General features: G+C 40.0%; 1 long non-coding RNA gene and 1 pseudogene across 1 annotated transcript; both read left to right on the forward strand.

Annotated features, from left to right (window-relative positions):
* Window positions 1–474: 474 nt before the first annotated feature.
* Window positions 475–6572, forward strand: LOC140618476 (uncharacterized). The gene is made up of 3 exons (XR_012018616.1): window positions 475–580; window positions 5049–5286; window positions 6167–6572. It is a non-coding gene; the product is annotated as an uncharacterized lncRNA (long non-coding RNA).
* A 4471-nt stretch (window positions 6573–11043) lies between these two features.
* LOC140618505 (large ribosomal subunit protein uL4 pseudogene) lies at window positions 11044–12312 on the forward strand (annotated as a pseudogene).
* The last annotated feature ends 5309 nt before the right edge of the window (window positions 12313–17621 follow it).

Here is a 17621-nt window from a genome sequence, read left to right on the forward strand (position 1 = left end):
CTGAGGGGACTCACAGGCAAGGCTCTACGTGAGGGAGAGTATCATGGGATAGGGAAACTCAGGCTGGCCCTGAAAGATCTACAGGCTTGACCCATCTATTGGCTGCCCCTGGCTGACATGATCTCTTTCCACTTTAATCCTGATGTTTTATTCTTTTCATTTTTTTCATTTAGCACTTACTGAACATCTCTTATACCCCAAGTATGGAACGGTAGCAGCATTCATTGCACTTCCAGCATATGTTGTAAGAGTCTTGAGAACCAGGGCCATGTTTCATTCATAGTTATACCCCTGCTGTACCTCTGTATCTATTTACTAATCCTTGCTTACAAAGGTAATTTATTCATAAACATTTACATATTTGAATTATATTGCTATGTTATCACAAATATATATATATATATTCTTTTTCTCATATAGATGGTTATAAATGCATGAGGAATCTTACATGTTTTTATATCCTTCCAGTATCTTTCTTAGGATTTGGCAAATTATGAATTCTTCATACATATCCTCCATTGAATGAGCGTGCTGTGGCCTGGCAGATGGATCAAAACAAAGAAGTAAGAGATACAGACAGGTAGGGAAGGAACCAAAGTGAAAGATGGAGAATCTTTCTGTTAAGGGGGAGTTGGTATCTTCAGCCGTTCTCCAATATCAGTAATAGAAACTCCATCTTTCCAGTTACTTAGCTCAAAATCTTTGACTCCTCTCTTTCTTCTCACATACACACCTCAAACAAGCAGGCAACCCTGTCAGCTCTAAATGCAACATGAATTCCAAAGAGGCCCATTGCTCACAGCTTGCTGCTAACCCCTGCAGCCCAAAGGGAAATCCTCATTTACCACAAAGGATCTCCCTGCTTCTACCTCCGTTCTTTCTCATCGGAGTAATGTCCACGAGGTGACCAGAGTGATCTTTTCCATTATAAGTCAGCATGTCACTCCTCTGCTCGACCCTTGAAATGGCTTGCCAAGTCCCCCAGAGCAAAACCCATGGCATGTGTGTGGCGGGGACGGTCCTCCATGATCTGGATCCCCTGCTCTCTCTGTCCTGCCCTCTTCCCACTCTCCCTTTACACCAGCCTCCTTACTCTTCCTGAAACACTACAAACACATCTATGATTTATTATTTTTGAAGCACTGTTTCCACTCTGTTTAAGAAAGCTCTTCCCCAGGTGGTGCGTGGGTGGCTCAGTGGTTGAGCTTTTGGTTTTGGCCCAGGTCAAGCGATCCAGCTCCACCTTGAGCTCCGCACTGGGCGTGAAGTCTGCTTCAGATTCCCTCTCTTGCTCCCTCTCCCTCCCACTCACTGTCACTCTCACTCAGAGAGCACGAGTGGGGGTGAAGGGCAGAGGAAGAGGGAGCAGGGAGCCTGATGATTCCAGGACCCCCAGAGCATGGCCTGAGCCAAAGTCAGACCCTTAACCAAATGAGCACCAGGCGCCTTGATACCTAAAATCTTAAAAAATAAAATAAAATAAAATAAAAATAAAAGAAAGCTTTTCTCCAGAATAGTAGCTGGCTTCATCTCGATATCTCCTCTGGTCTTTTCAAATGCCACCTTCTGACAGTCCCAACATTTTGACACTTTATACAAATATATGCCCTTTCAACAATTTCTATCTTTTCTATTGTGCTTTAGTTTTTATTCTTCATAGAATGTCTTTTTTTAAAAAAATTTATTCACGAGAGACAGAGAGAGAGAGGCAGAGACACAGGCAGAGGGAGAAGCACTGCAGGGTGCTTCTCACTCCCCTGTGGGGAGCCCGATGGGAGACTTGATCCCAGGATTCCAGAATCATGCCCCAAGGCAAAAGCAGACGCTCAACCGCTCAGCCACCCAGGCATTCCGAATTTGTTTCTGTCAAACAGTTTTTGTGCTGATTGATTTGTTCTGTGTCTACCTCCCTGCTCTAGGATGAGAGCTGCGAGATGGTAGACCTTTGGGTTTTTATCATTGCTCTGTTTTGGGGACCCAGGACAGAGGACTAGAGTAAACACTCAAAGTTTTATGTATTTATGGAATGAATGAATGAATAAAAAATAAATGCATAAATAAAAAAGAGAGAATTGATGGAGGTTTCAAATGCCAAAATGGAGTTTTGGTTTGATGTGAGAAGCAATAGAGTTATGCTCTGGGTCCTTGAGGAAGGAAGCAGGGGTTACGTACAGTCCGAGAGAACAAATCTGAAGGAGACAGAGTAAAGGAGGGATTGCTGGGATCCAACCTGAAGTCGCTGGAGTCTGGTTCAGGAGAAGAGTTATGGAAATGGAGAAAAAGCAATGGATTCAAATGGGACTAAAGCGAATTAGCTGAATTAACTCTAGTGGGTGGAGGGAAGTAGCCCTCATGGATATCCCAGATACTATGACCTTAGAGAACTACAGTCCCACTCCCAACAAGGGAGAAGTTGGAAGAGATGACACTGGTGTTCAGGAGGAAGAACTATGGTTTATAACTTTAAAAAAAAATTTTTTTATTGAAAAGCTGTAGGGAAGAATGAATGAGAACAAAAATTTCACACCCATAACGGACTTTTTCAAACCAAGATTTACTTTTTTATTTTATATTCTTCCTCCACATATCAGACCGCCCTAGTGTGACCTGGCTGCTAACTAGCAGAGAGGTGATTCTGTAATGCTCCACGTGAATGTGGGGTATGTTCCTGCTCCGTCTGACTCAGAAAACTGAGATGAGTCCCCAGGTTCTCTCTGGCCCCGCCATCCCGGCTGTGTTCCCCTTGTTGGGGACCACACTGGCATATGATTTCTCAGGAGCCTATGTTTTTCCACCGAGATATAGAATAAGAGAGAAAGACCCAAACTGGTTAACTGCTTTGCACTCAAACCCTAACATCTTCGGCTATTTTCTTTGAGGATGTCAGAAATATATGTCAAATCTATGAGTTCATAAGGGAGGAACCAAGACCACTATAAAATTTTTTTTTTAAGACCACTATAAGTTAATGGGATAAAGGCGTATGCCCTTCACAGCCAGTAGCACAATGTCTGGAAAGGCTGAGCCATCTAGTCTTGCAAGACTGAAATAATGGCTGGGAGAAGTAATATCCATCCCATTTCCAGGGAGGTGCATCCCTTGAAGATTCTACTTAATCCTTATGGATCACGAGCTTTGAACTTATTCTCCTTATTTTGCCTTTTTCTTTCTTTGCCTCTTCCCCCTTTAGGTATCATTACCTACCGCGGGAGTTAGACTTGAGCAGATAGTAGGGTAAGGCCTGAAACTGCTTGGCTATGCTTTTGAATGGAAGAGTAAGTCACCACCTCGATTAGTAAGAATTCTGGTGGTCAAAGTGGTGACAGCTCAATTCAAACCATCTGTGGCCAAAAGGGGTATTTATCAGGGGGACGCTTTGTTGTCAAATGTGGTTAAAGAAGTATAACTAATCAACCTCTGGGAGAGCAGGGCTGTCACTGACTCCAGGAACAGCTGGGCTTGGGGACATGAGCATTAACTACCAGGGCTCAATCTTGGCCTCTTGTTTCTGCTTCTCTGCTTTTCGTTTTTTTAGGGTTGTTGTTGTTGTTGTTGTTTTTCGTACTTGAGGTCAGCTTCCTGCACCGCTTCTCTGGCATCTGCATTCCCCTGTTTGGTGCTCCCACCACCAGGGAAGCACTAGCTAGCTTTTCTCAATTCTAGCTTTAAAAAAAAAAAAATCCCAGGAAGGGATTCTGAGTTGCTCTTTAGGTTCCAGACTCACCCTTGCCATATTTATCCAGGGGCAAGAGGTCACGATGTAGGGTCCTGCAAGAGAGCCAAGTCTTCTGGTCATTTCATAGATGGGCAAACATAGATGAGGCACAAGGGGAACAACTGACTCATCTAAGGGCACTTGGCTAGTACAATACTATTTGATCAGTTTCTGGAGAAGTCATTAAATAAATATTATCACTGGACTTGGAATCATTGAAAGAAGCCATATGGAAAGAGCCTGGAACAGCAGTAAAATCCAGGGGAGCCGACTGCCTTTCCTCGGTTTCATAGTACCATCTAGTGGTAATCCAGGACATTTCATCACTCGTCATGTTTCACGCTCATCACTGAGGAAGTTTTATTTTGCGTAATGGGATCTTTAGAAAGGGATCATAAATTGGAGATATATTTACAGTCACATATTTACATATTTTATGGGCCCAGTAAGAGAAGAGCATACATGTATTTATTTATTTATTTATTTATTTATTTATTTATTTATTTATGATTTAATCACTAATTTGAGAGAGAGAGAGAGAGAGAGAGAACAAGACTGGGGGGAGAAGCAGAGGGAGAGAATCCCAAGCAGCCACCCCGGCTGAGTGTGGAGCCTGACGTGGGGCTTGATCCCACCACCCGTGAGACTGTGACCTGAGCCCACACCAAGACTCGGCCACCCAACCCACTGAACGCCTGAGACACCCTGACAACAGCATATATTTAAAAGGTTTTTCCAAGCAGTATTCAAGAAACCAGCTTTCTGGTGCTGGTGCTGATAATGATTTTGACATTTTCAAAAAACTGGGATAAGTTTTCTCATGAGCAAATAGGCATCTGCTGGTAGCCGCAGTATCAGGTGAGCCGTATGTCAAGGTCTATGCGGTCAGGTTGGTGTGCGAGCCTTGTTTCTGGGAAATGAGTAATTGCTCCTAAGGATGAAGGAAGGAGTAGACTCGCGCAGGTGCCCTTCCTGAGGACGCGCCCAACTACCCCACAGCTGGCGCTGGGGCTGCTGTGCAGTTGGCAGGAGGGTGCGAGAGACACCATGGGGTGCAGGGCCCGCCAGGCCGCCTGCTCGAGGATCCACCTGCCCACCCTGGTCCCACCACCAATTTTGATACAGTCCTAGCCACGCGGGTCTCTTTTATAAATGCATTTTTCAATAATAGAGTTCTGGCATTTTTTATTTCTACCTATTACAGCACAATTTTAAGGGAAGGGACACCTGACAGGCTGATGCAAACCTATTAAGCATGTGACTGAATATTTTGAAGATAACATTTAGTTCATCGTTTCATGTTTTTTAGTCCAGTCTTGTGCTTCTGTTGCAGAAATGATGCTTCATAGTGCATGTGATCACTGGCTGTGCTCCTGGAGCACTAGATGTCGGACAAGAGACTCTACGGATCTTGAGAGAGCGCACCAGGCCTCGCTCCCTCAGACGGGAACCAAGCTAATGCGCACGACTCCCCAGAGTTTTGGCAAGGCCGTTCAAATCTTGATATGCTCCCCAAGGGGAAAAGTCATAAGAAAGTTGGCGACTCAAACACGTTGTTTTCTCACCTTGAGGTGACAAGTCTTGATCATATGTGGAAATGTTATTATGCCCTTTCCCCAGGTTTTTTTTTTTTTTTTAATTTAAAAAAAAAAGAGCTTCCACTCCAGCTAGTTAATGAGTTTAATTTTCAATTCCTGTGTCAACCACCAGCATGGGAGCAGTTTTTAGTGGCACCGGGAAACTAAGTGCTAATGGGTGCAATCGATGGAGTAGGAAGATTTAAAATTAGACACACTTTGAGTGCTTATCACATTTGTGTGGAAGCGAGATGTTTTTTATTTTATTTTGCTTATTTTTAGTAGGCTCCATGCCCAATGAGGAGCCCAATGTGAGGCTTGAACTTACATCTCTGAGGTTAAGACCTGACCTGAGACCAAGAATCAGACACTTAACTGACTGAACCCCAGGTGCCCCTAAAAGTTGCTGTTGTTGTTGTTGTTATGGTTGTTTTTATTTTTTATTTTTTAATGGTTTTTAAAAAGATTTTATTTATTCATGAGAGACACAGAGAGAGAGGCAGAGACACAGGCAGAGGGAGAAGCAGGCTCCATGCAGGGAGCCCGATGTGGGACTCGGTCCCAGGACCCCGGGGTCACGCCCTGAGCCAAGGGCAGATGCTCAACCCCTGAGTCTCCCAGGCACCCCAAACGTTGTTGTTGTAATGGAACCTCAAAACTAAATACACCTGTAGCCATCAACATATTTCTTTAGGCTAAATTCGGGGGTGACATATTTTATTAGTCTATCTGGAACATCATTGAAACCATCTGGCTTCCAAATAAGTCATTTTAAAATGCCTCATGTTGACCATAATTTTTAAAATGTTCCAGAAGCAGGGTAGAAAGCAGAAGCTCTTGCAACAGTTCCCCCTTTTCTCTCCTTTCCTTGTAGAGAAATTTGGAGGCGACACAGAGATCTCCTGGGATTCCCCGGGAATTAGCATTTATCAAGTTGGGGAGCCTGGAGAGGAGCATTTGGCGGATCCCCCGCTCGGTGGCCAAGCAGGATGGGGGACTCGGGCCACCTCCCAAGCCCGGCAGGCAGCCTGCCCCGGTGAGGACACTGAGCACCGCTGTTCACCGATGTGGCCTGACGGAGCAGGGCTCACGGGGCCTCTCATCCTAGAGGCTCAGATGCCTCAAGTCCACAGCCAGGTGTTTCAGGGCAGACGATAGCAGGACCCTATTTGCGTGAAAGCCCAGAAAGGTGTGAGGGGAGACTGGCAGTGGGACTTCGAGAACGGCCGGATCTGCTCAGTCGCCAGCAGAGCACCGAAGTCATCATGTCCTTGGAGTGAGAAGGGTCTCAATTTGAAGGGCATCCAATAAATTCGGGAGTTCAGTGGGTTTCTATGTCCCATTTTTCTAATTTATCTTCCGTGTTTAACAACTTTTTATGGCAAAAATATATGTCCATTACTAGGTTCTGCTCTTGGTGACATAATTTGATAGACTTCTGGTAATCTGAGGTTATTCACCAATAATTTACCCCAGTATTTCTGCAGTTACATATTTTTATTAACTCTTTAAAGAACTCTTTTTTTCTTTTTTGCCCTTGATGTAGCTTTTATTTTTCTGAGGTACTGATCTATACTCTAACTTTTAGTTACTAGACTTAAAGTAAATATATTGATTATTCAAAAAGCCAAACTGGTTTGAAAGTTGTTGTTGTTTTTTTTTTTTTACTATATGCCAAATAAATTTGACTCTCCTTTTTTCTACATATACCCAATTGGATTTTTCCTCTTTTTAGCCCTCCTTTCTTTCTTTCATATTCCTTCTTTCCTTTCTCCCCCACTTCTTTTCTTTCTTTCTCTTCCTTCCATCTTTCCTTCCTTCCATCCTTTCTTGGTTAAAGCTTTCTAAACAATGCTGAACAGTAGGCAATGGTGCAGTCTCATCCTACTTATTCTTTGTGATTTTAATGTGATTAGCTAGATTTGGGTTTACTCTGTTTTTCAATAAAGTATAATATTTGCTGTTGGGATCACTTTCCAGTGTACCATCTGGGCCAAGTGCAAGAGAGGAGTGACACCCTGATGACCAGCTTCCATGCATTTCTGAAGGCCACAGCAGGGCAAGGTTGAGAACTCCCTTTCCCCTCCCCACTCATCACAGGTCTTGCTTCAGGTTACGATGGCAGGCACTCCTTGCCCCTTGGAGCTCAACCATCTTTTCAGATCTTTCTGAAAACTCTCCATTGACTCTCCACATGGGCTGGTGAACTGCTGGTTGGTTTGCCATTTACCAAGTTAATTCATCAGAATCATGTCTTGCAGAAATTGCTTGAAGTCACTCTTTCCTGATTTTCTCTTGTACTGTCACCAAATATTTCTTTTGATTATGAATGGAAATTACGTAAACCAATCAGCTCAGCCAACTAGCTCGAAAGGGCTTGTGGTTCTTTTAAAAAATAAAATCTATCATGTCCGGATCTCAAGTGTCAAAACTTAAGTGAAACTTCTCTAAGTAATAAGGACAGATGGAAATAATACATTAAAACTCAGCTCCTGCTGCACATCAGCGATGATAGCTTGCCTTAAAATTTTTATTCTGGGGGCTTCTGGGTGGTTCAGTAGGTGAAGCGTCTGCATTTAGCTCAGGTCATGATCCTGGGGTCCTGGGGTCGAGCCCACATCAGGCTGCTCAGTGGGGTGTCTGTTTCTCCTTCTCCCTCTCCCTTTGCCTCCTCTCCTGCTTGTTTGCACACACACACACACACACACACACACACTCTCTCTCTCTCTCCCAAATACATACAATCTTTTTTTAAAAAAAGGCTATTCTGCTCAACTTAACTAACATTTAATTAAGAGCTGTGATTCCCAAGTGAAAATATGAATATAAATTGGTTGTCTCTTTCCAAAAAAAGCAAACACTAAGCACATGTGTTGAAAGGGTGCTTTTTATTTGAATTAGTCTATGAATTATGTTCCCTTTTTTGTTGGCACAGAACCTTCCTAGGAAGCAACAGTGAATTTTATTCTATTTTAAAGATTTTCTCTCTTTCTTTCTTTCTTTCTTTCTTTCTTTCTTTCTTTCTTTCTTTCTTTCTTTCTTTCTCTTTCTTTCTTTCTTTCTTTCTTTCTTTCTTTCTTTCTTTCTTTCTTTCTTTCTTTTTCTCTTTCTCTCTCTCTCTTTTCTTTCTTTCTTTCTTTCTTTCTTTCTTTCTTTCTTTCTTTCTTCCTTCCTTCCTTCCTTCCTTCCTTCCTTCCTTCCTTCCTTCCTTCTTTCTTTCTTTCTTTCTTTCTTTCTTTCTTTCTTTCTTTCTTTCTTTCTTTCTTTCTTTCTTTCTTTCTTTCTTTCTTTCTTTCTTTCTTTCTTTCTTTCTTTCTTTCTTTCTTTCTTTCTTTCTTTCTTTCTTTCTTTCTCTTTCTTCCTTTTTTTCCAAGCAAGGGGGGCAGCAGAGGGAGAGGGAGAAGTAAACTCCCTATTGAGCAGGGAGCCCGATGTGGGGCTCAGATCATGACCTAAGTGGAAGGTAGATGCTTAATAGACCGAGCCACCCCAGCACTCTGCATAGTCATTGGAGGGGGAAAGTCCTCTCTTATGAGTCTCTCTGAATAACAAGTATTTTCCAGGGGAGCCACTGTAGGTTCGTGCATATCGATGCCTGATTTCCCAACAGATGTACTACAGCTTTTAAGTGGGACATGTGTCTTGCAAGCAGGTGTGCTAGGGGTACAAACTATCATACCTGCATTTAATGCATGGTTCTCTTACAGGGTTGAGTTGAGTCCTTATCTCTTGTCTTCTTGAAGGACAGAATTCAGTTGACAAATGGTGACACTGAAACAGCAAAGAGGCTTTATGGACTGAAGTGGAAGTAGATTCTCAGAAATGGATAGCGGGCAGCCCTGCAGGTGGTAACCACACTGTCTGCTTTTGTTTTCCAGGCCTATATAGACCCTTGATGGGAGGCGGGGGAAGGTTTCTCAGGTTCCTTCCTTTTATGATTGACAGAGGATTCCTTTTTCCAGGGCCCACATGCTAGCCTGACATTTTTCCATGATCCTCTGGAAAAGCCCAGGGGAGGAGGGCAAATGGTAATGTAAATGGTATGGCAATTATGTGTTAATGTCAAGAGGTCACCTCAGGACACCAGAAGGTTCTTTCCATGCATATCCATCTAGAAAGTCCCTATGGTTCCTACATCCTGGTTATCAGGATGTTGGTGACCATAGCCTAGGCAAATGCTGAGGTGGGCTTCTGACCGGTAGGTGTGGTCCTCCACCAAGGCTGGCCCCATCTCACACCCCTAGGCCCTCTGCTGCTTATGTCTAAACTTTCTACTAATTCCATTTCTAACCCAACATGTGATTTGGGGCAAATCACATCTCTGGATTGTACTTTGGTTTCATAAAATGTGTTTTGGGTTATATGATATTTCATGTCACTTCCTGTTCTAAAATGTAAAACCCTTGCTCATTTCAAAGTGCCTTCCCTATCATTTATGGCTTATGATTGTGGTCCATTAGCTACTGGGAGAGGGAAAAAGGCAGAATGGGTAATTGTTAATTCAATATTGATAGGAAATTAAATCCTAGCCCAAGTATGTGTTTTATTTTTCTCCTCTAGTCCACTTTATTTTTTATTTTTTTAACATTTAATAACCCCTTCAGTTGTTTCTTCCATCCACCCCCCACTCTTGAAACCCCTGCCTCTGGCAAGGACCATCCATTCTTTTTATCTGTGACATTGTTCTTTTTTGTTTGTTTTAGATTCTACATATAAGAGACATCATACAGTATTTGCATTTCTTTTACTGATGTACTTCACTTAGCATAATCTTTTGAGGTCCATCCATGTTGTTCCAAATGACAAGAGTTCATTCTTTTTTATGGGTGAATGTTCTAGTGTGTTTCTGTTGTGATACAATTTGTTTTTCCACTCACCCATTGATGGAAAAATAGGTTACTTTTATACCTTTGCTATTATAAATACTGTTGTAGTGAACATGGGGTACGTATATCTTTTTAAGCTAATGTTTTCATTTTCCTCAAATAAATGCCCACAGGTAGAAATGTTGAATTATATGGTGGTTCTGTGTTTAATTTTTAAAAGCAATTCCACACAATTTTCCAAAGAGGCTGCACCAATTCATATTCCTACCAATAGTGCATGAAGATTCCTTTTTCCCCACATCTTTGTTAACATTTGTTATTTTTTGTCTTTTTGAGCATGGCCATTCTCACAGATGTGGGATGATCTCTTGTCTCTATTTGCATTTTCCTGATGATTAATGATGCTTTGATTCCTTATTCTTTATCTTTTGGTATTTAGGTTTTTGTTTCGTGGCTACCATGAGGCTTACATGTAACAACTTATATCTAGAATAGTTTATTTTAAGTTGATTGAAACTCAAGTTCGATCTCATTCCAATGCTCAACTTTTTTACTCTCCCTCCATGCTTTATGTTTTTGATGTCACATTTTGCATCTTTTTTATTTTGTGTATCTTTGCTAATTACTATTGTTATCATAGATATTTTTGCTACTTTTGTCCCTCAGCGTTCATGGCAGCTTTAAAAGTGATTAATCTGCTACTTTCATCATATATTTACCTTTGTATTGAGATTTATTCTTTAATATTTTTTCTCATTACTAATTAGCACCCTTTCCTTTCAACTTAAAAAAAAAAGCCCTTTTAATATTTCTTATAAGGTTGGTTTAGTGGTGATGAACTCCTTCAGTGGTTGCTTATCTAGAAAACTCTTTCTGTTTACTTCAATTCTGAATGAGAGGAGTGTGACCCTCTCCTTTCCCCATGATGGCATATGCTCACCCATTGATATCTGTGTACTCTGAAAAGGGGGGAATCATCTGGCAAAAATATTACTTTGCCTGCTGTGTTTAAGGCTCCCATTCAACTTGATATGGTGAACTTTGTTCACACCAACTTGTGCAAGAACAACAGCCAGCCATATGCTGTCAGTGAAGTAGCAGGTCATCAAACCGGTGCTGAGTCTTGGTACTGGCAGAGCCATGGCTCGAATTCCCAGAGTTCAAGGCAGTGGGACTCACCGTTCTGGTCAGGGTGGTTTTGGAAATATGTGTCATGGAGGCTGCATGTTTGCATCAACCAAAACCTGGTGTTGTTGGCATCGCAGAGTGAACACAACACAAAAGCGATTTGCCATCTGCTCTGCCCTGGCTGCTTCAGCCTTACCAGCACTGGTCCTGTCTAAAGGTCATTGTATTGAGGAAGTTCCTGAGCTTCCTTTGGTGGTTGAAGATAAAGTTGAAGGCTACAAGAAGACCCAGGAGGCTGTTTTGCTTCTTAAGAAACTTAAAGCCTAGAATGATATCAAAAAGGTCTATGCCTCTCAGCGAATGAGAGCTGGCAAGGGCAAAATGAGAAACCATTGTCATATCCAGGGCAGGGGACCTTGCATCATCTATAGTGAAGACAACAGATCATCAAGGCCTTCAGAAACATCCCTGGAATTACTTTACTTAATGTAAGCAAACTGAACATTCTGAAACTTGCTCCTGGTGGGCTTGTGGGACGTTTCTGCATTTGGACTGAAAGTGCTTTCTGCAAGTTAGATGAGCTGTATGGCATTTGGCATAAGGCTGCCTCCCTCAAGAGTAACTACAACTTCCCATGCATAAGATGCTTACTACAGACCTTAGCAGAATCTTGAGAAGCCCAGAGATCCAAAGAGAACCTCCGAGCACCATGCAAGAAGATTCATCGCAGAGTCCTGAAGAAGAATCCTAAAGAAGAACTGAAGAATCATGTTGAAGCTAAACCCATATGCAAGGACCATGAACTGGAACACCATTCTTTGACAGGCCAAGAATCACAAACTCTGGATGGATAAGGTGGCAGCAACCTTAGAAACCAAATCAGATGAGAAGGGGGTTCCAGGCAAGAAGCCCATGGTAGGGAAGAAAGGAAAGAAGGCTGTTAGTGTGAAAAAACCGAAGAAACCTTTGGTAGGAAAAAAAAGCTGCAGCTACCAAGAAACCAGCAGCTGACAACAAATCTGCAGAAAAGAACCCCACCATGGAAGAGAAGAAGCCTGCTGCCTAAAAACTTATATTTATTTATTCCATAAAAGTCAAATCATTTTGAACAGCTACTTTTAAATAAAGACTTGATCAAAGACAAAAAAAAAAACAAAAAACCTGAATGAGAGCTTTGGCAGGTAGGGTATTCTTAGTTGGATTTTTTTTCTTTCAGTATTTTAAATATGCAATTCCACTTTCTTATGGCCTACAAAGTTTCTGCTGCAAAATCTGCTGTTACTCTTATGGGGGGTTCTCTTGTTTTTCTCTAGCATAATCACTATGTTGTACGTCTGAAACTAATGTAACATTGTGTGTCAACTACGCTTCAATAAAAAAAGTTGCTTTTGAGTGCTGGGGGTGAAGCATCTGCCTTTGGCTCTGGTCATGATCTCAGAGTCCTGGGATCGAGCCCTACATCAGGCTTCCTGCTCAGGGTGGAGTCTGTTTCTCCCTCTCCCTCTCCCTCTTCCTCTGTCCCTTGGCCAACTTGTGTGCTCTCTTTTTCCCTCAAATGAATAAGTATAATATATTTTTTAAAAGTTTATTTTGGTCTTGCTGCTTTTAAGATTCTTTTCTTGTCTTTAAATTTTGACATTTTAATTATAATGTATCTTGGTGTAGATCTCTTTAGTTTCCTCTTATTTGAAACTCTCTGGGATTCCTGGATCTGGATGTCTCTTCTTACCCTTAGGTTAAGTTTCAGCCATGATTTCTTCAAATAGGTTTTTTGTCCATTTCTCTTTCTTGTCCTTCTAGGAGCCATAATGCAAATGTTAGTCTACTTGATGTTGTTCCATAAACTGCTTAAGCTATTTTTACTGTTTTTCATTCCTTTTTTTTCTTTCTTCTGCTCTGATTGGGTAAGTTCCACTGCCTTATCTCCAAGTTCACACTTATAGATCATTTAATTTATCTATCTGATGATCAAAAGTTAAAATATTGACCCATACTTCCTTCAAGAGAATTTTATTAATCAAACTGAAATGATAAGTTTCCTTAGGATAAATGATACCCAATCTAGGCTATGCTTCCTAACATTAAATTCCAGATGATGGCTAGCATGCTTAGACCAAAGGATAATCTTCAGCTTTTTGATCTTGTACGAGAATGACAGGCCTGAGTTTACCAGAAAGTCAGGAAAGCCAGGAAGTCAGAAAAGAAACTGAAAAACACCATGACTAGGACTTTCTGGTATGTTCAGGTTTTACGATTTCTGAGTAAGATTTGAAATTATCTGATTCCTGAATATTCAGACAGCATCAGAGATGAAAAAGTGTAATTTGATTGAAGTTAAAACACAGGCAGGGCAAAGTTTGTTTGTTTGTCTTATGTGTGTGCAAAATGGAACTGGAATTTCTGACTGTCTGGAACTCACCCTATTTGAATAGTGGAGTACAATTTCTGATTTTTCCCCCTCTTCTTGTTTGTTCAGGCCCTTGTGGACCACTGAACAAGTAGGTCAGTTACAGAGTCAGTTGGAAATTCAGAAGTTGAGGTACATCAGAGGAGGGGCAGGAGCATAAAACAAGGCTGTGGGAAGCCGAGGCTTACTATTGGGATTTCAGAAGCAAAAGCATGCCTTATTGTAATAGCTGAGCCTAGACGTCTTGGGAATACAGAAGTGGAGTAGCTGTCTTTGCCACTACTCAGTAAATGTTCTTGTTTCAGCCCATCTGATGCTATCAGGCCACCTTAAATAAAACCTTAAATAAAACCAATTTATTTAGAAACCAAAAGCAAAGATCAGGCCAACATTTTTGGAATCACTTAAATTCATCTTCATTAAAAACTTAGAATTATAACATTTTAGAAAGTTATTTCATAAAGACCTTTTTAAAACTTATTGATATTGTTTGGAGTTTACTCTTTAATTTTGTTGTGGCCAGTCTTGCTAAAGGTTTATGGATTTTAGGGATCTTTCCAGAGCATCAGCTATTATTTTTGATATTGTTTTCCCATTCTCAGCTATTTAAGTTTATAGTTTCATTTTCATTATTTCTTTGTTTCTAGTATCTTAAATTTAATTTTGTCATCTTTTTCTAGGCTCCTACAGTAGAATTAATCATAGGTTATTAATTTTGGAATTTTTCTAATTTCATTTTTTTATAATATATACATTTAAAGCTAGAAATTACCTTCTAAGTGCCATTTTTACTGTATCTTATTAATTTTCATTAGCTGTATTTTTATTTTAACTTAATTCAAAATATATTTTAATTTCTTTTTGATCCTTTTTGCTTGACCTCCATGTTATTTAGAAGTGTGTTGTTTAATCTCCAGATATTTGGGAGTTTTCCAGTCAACTTTCTGCATTATTTCTAGTTTAATTTCATTGTGGCCTGAGAACAGTTTGTCTGAAATTTATATTTTAAATTTGCCATGTACAAAAATAATGAAAATAAAAACAAAACTTTAAAAGGTTGAAAATAAAGAATACAGAAAATAAACAAAAGATTTTGAAAAGATTAATAAATGATGATAGATGAATAAACCTCTAGCAAGGTTAACCAAGAATTCCACCCCGATCCCCACAACAAAAAAGGAAGAAAAAAAGAAAGAAGAAAAAAGAGAGAGAGAAGACATGAATTACCATATCACAAATGAAAGAGGGATCATCACCACTGATCCCATGGACATTCAAAGAACAGAGAGGGGATAGTGTGAATAACTCTTCCCTCACATTTGATAACTAAATTAAATGGACCAACTTCTTGAAAGACACAAACAACCAAAACTAACTCAAGGAGAAAAAAATAACCTTAATATCTCTGTACCTGTTAAAGAAATTAACTTCCTAATTTAAAATGTTTCAAAAAAGAAAATACCAGATCCAGATGGTTTCACAGGCAAATTTTATTCAAACATTAACAAAGCAATAACAGTGATTCTCTATTCTCCGTAATCTCTTCCCAAAAATGGTAGCAGAGGGAACATTTCCCAGTTCATTTCATGATGTCAGCATTAACTCCATTGCTTTCCTATATTCTATCAATAAACAATTGAAATTAGAAATTTAAAAAATATCATATATAATAGCACCAAAACCCTGAAATGTTTGGGTTTAAAAATCTAACAAAATATTTATTGATGTGTATGTGGAAAACTACATAAAATTATGAAAGGAATCAAAATGATCAAAATAAATTAAAATGATCGAAATAAATGAACAAAATAATAAGCAAAATAAATTCCATGTTAATTCATTGGAAGATTCATTATTGCTCAAATGCCAGTTCTTCCCAATTTGAATTATGGGTTAAAAGCAATCACAATAAAAATCACAGTAAGACTTTTGTAAATATTGATGACATGTGCTAATATTAATAAATAATAAATTAACTAATTTAAATTAATAATTAATAACTGAAGGAAGCCAGTCCGAATAGTCTATAGATGGTATGGTCCCATTTATGTGACATTCTCAAAAAGGCAAAACTATAGAAATGATAAACAGGATCAATGAATGCCATAAATTTGGGAAGGGGGGAGAATGGATAGATGAAACTTTACAGTACAGAGAATAAATTTTTAATGTACTAAAATAAAAAAAAATGCTTAGAAGTTTGAGAGACACCAGGATGGAATGTTAACTGTGACTTTACAAAATTCTGAATACTCTCACTAACAGATATGAGGACAAAGGATGCCAAGCTAAGTCACTGTGGAAATGAGTGGAGACCTTTAGCCTCTGCTAGTGCATAAACACTATAGCTGGAAACATCGTTTCCCATGAGGGGTATGGGTTAGCAATTCTAAAAATCACTGTATGTATGCTGGAATTGAATAATTAAGTAAATGAATGAAGAGTGGGAGTTAGGTTTCTCACTTTTGTAATGAGAGATTGCAGACACGCCAAGGAAGAGGCTAGAATAGCATATGCTGTAATAGATCAGAGTTGGAGACATCAGGATGACCTCTTGTCTAGTGTACTACAGCTACATACGGCTGCTCGCAGAAATATTTATAGAAGCCTCAGTTAGTATATATCCATATTGTTCCTGATCTGTCAGCTGAGAGGGCCTAGAAGCAAGGACCACTTGGTGGTAAAGAGCTTGGTTTTTCATTCTATTCTTCAGTACAAGGAACAGAGGCTTCTTGGGGGGAATGGCTGATACTAAGACTGGGGAAAGAAACATCCATGGCAAACCTAAAGCATTACATGGTGCCAGAAACCAAGGAAGTGCTCTATCATCAACAGCCCCCTGCCCATAAACCAAAACAAACAAAAACAAGAGCAGAAACATCCTGCATAACACGTGAAATGCAATGATGTAGATACATCAAAGAGGCATAGGAGCCAATTGGAAAAACTCCTGAGAGTTAAAGCTGGAACAATTTGAGCAAAAAAATAGCATAGTATTGTATTAAATCCAAAATATGAGACAAATATTAATGAGTCCATCCTGATATAAACAAGGACTGGATAAATAACTCCCCCCACCATGAGTGTGGGCTGTGCATGGTGACTCCTTTCAAAGAGAACAATACAAAAAAAAAAAAAAAAAGAACAATACAGATAGAAAGGGATAAAAGGAGTAACTTTACAATGGAGAAACCTCACAAATAGGACCTCGGCCAGCCAGTCAAAGTTAACAAGAGTGATGCTGTGTACGCTTGACAGGATGTCATGGGAGTGGTACTCTACCTATGTCTTCTTCCCCCAAACCCATAATCTCAGTCCAACTATGAGGGAAATATCATAAAATCTCAATAGAAAGACATTCTGCAAAGTATCTGACCAGTGTTCCTCAACACTGCTGCAGTCGTTAAAAGCAGCGAAAGACTAAGAAACTATTACAGTGAAGAACATCGAAGCCAGACAAGCCAAGTAAGTGTAGTTCTAAGTGGGACCCTGGAACAGAAAAAAGAGCACAAGATGAACACTAAGACATCCAAATAAAATACGGACTTTAGTTAATAATGACGTAACAGTGGGGGCTCATTATTGTGACATAGGTGTCATAGTAACGTAAAATATTAACAAGAGCTCGACGTATACGCCTTTGCTTGTCTGTAAATCTAAAATTATTCTAAAACAGAAAGTGTATTTTAAAAAAAACAACAACTGGATATTATGTTCAACCACAATGGGTCCTAGCAGTCTAAAGCTGATAAACAAATACATCGTTTTATTGCTACATCAGCCAAAGATGATCAGCGTCCATCATCTCAGTGGGGAACTCCTTCATGACCAGTGAACAAGAGGATGTGTTTTAACTGATCGAGTACAGATCTACACACTAACACCTACCCTTTCCTGGGTCCATGTTTCGATCCTTTAATGAGCCTAATCACAATAAGCTTTCTGTTTCCGTCTGGTAAGGGTTGCTT

This window comes from Canis lupus, chromosome 1 (genome assembly GCF_048164855.1).
Source record: "Canis lupus baileyi chromosome 1, mCanLup2.hap1, whole genome shotgun sequence".
NCBI classification, from domain to species: Eukaryota; Metazoa; Chordata; class Mammalia; order Carnivora; family Canidae; genus Canis; species Canis lupus.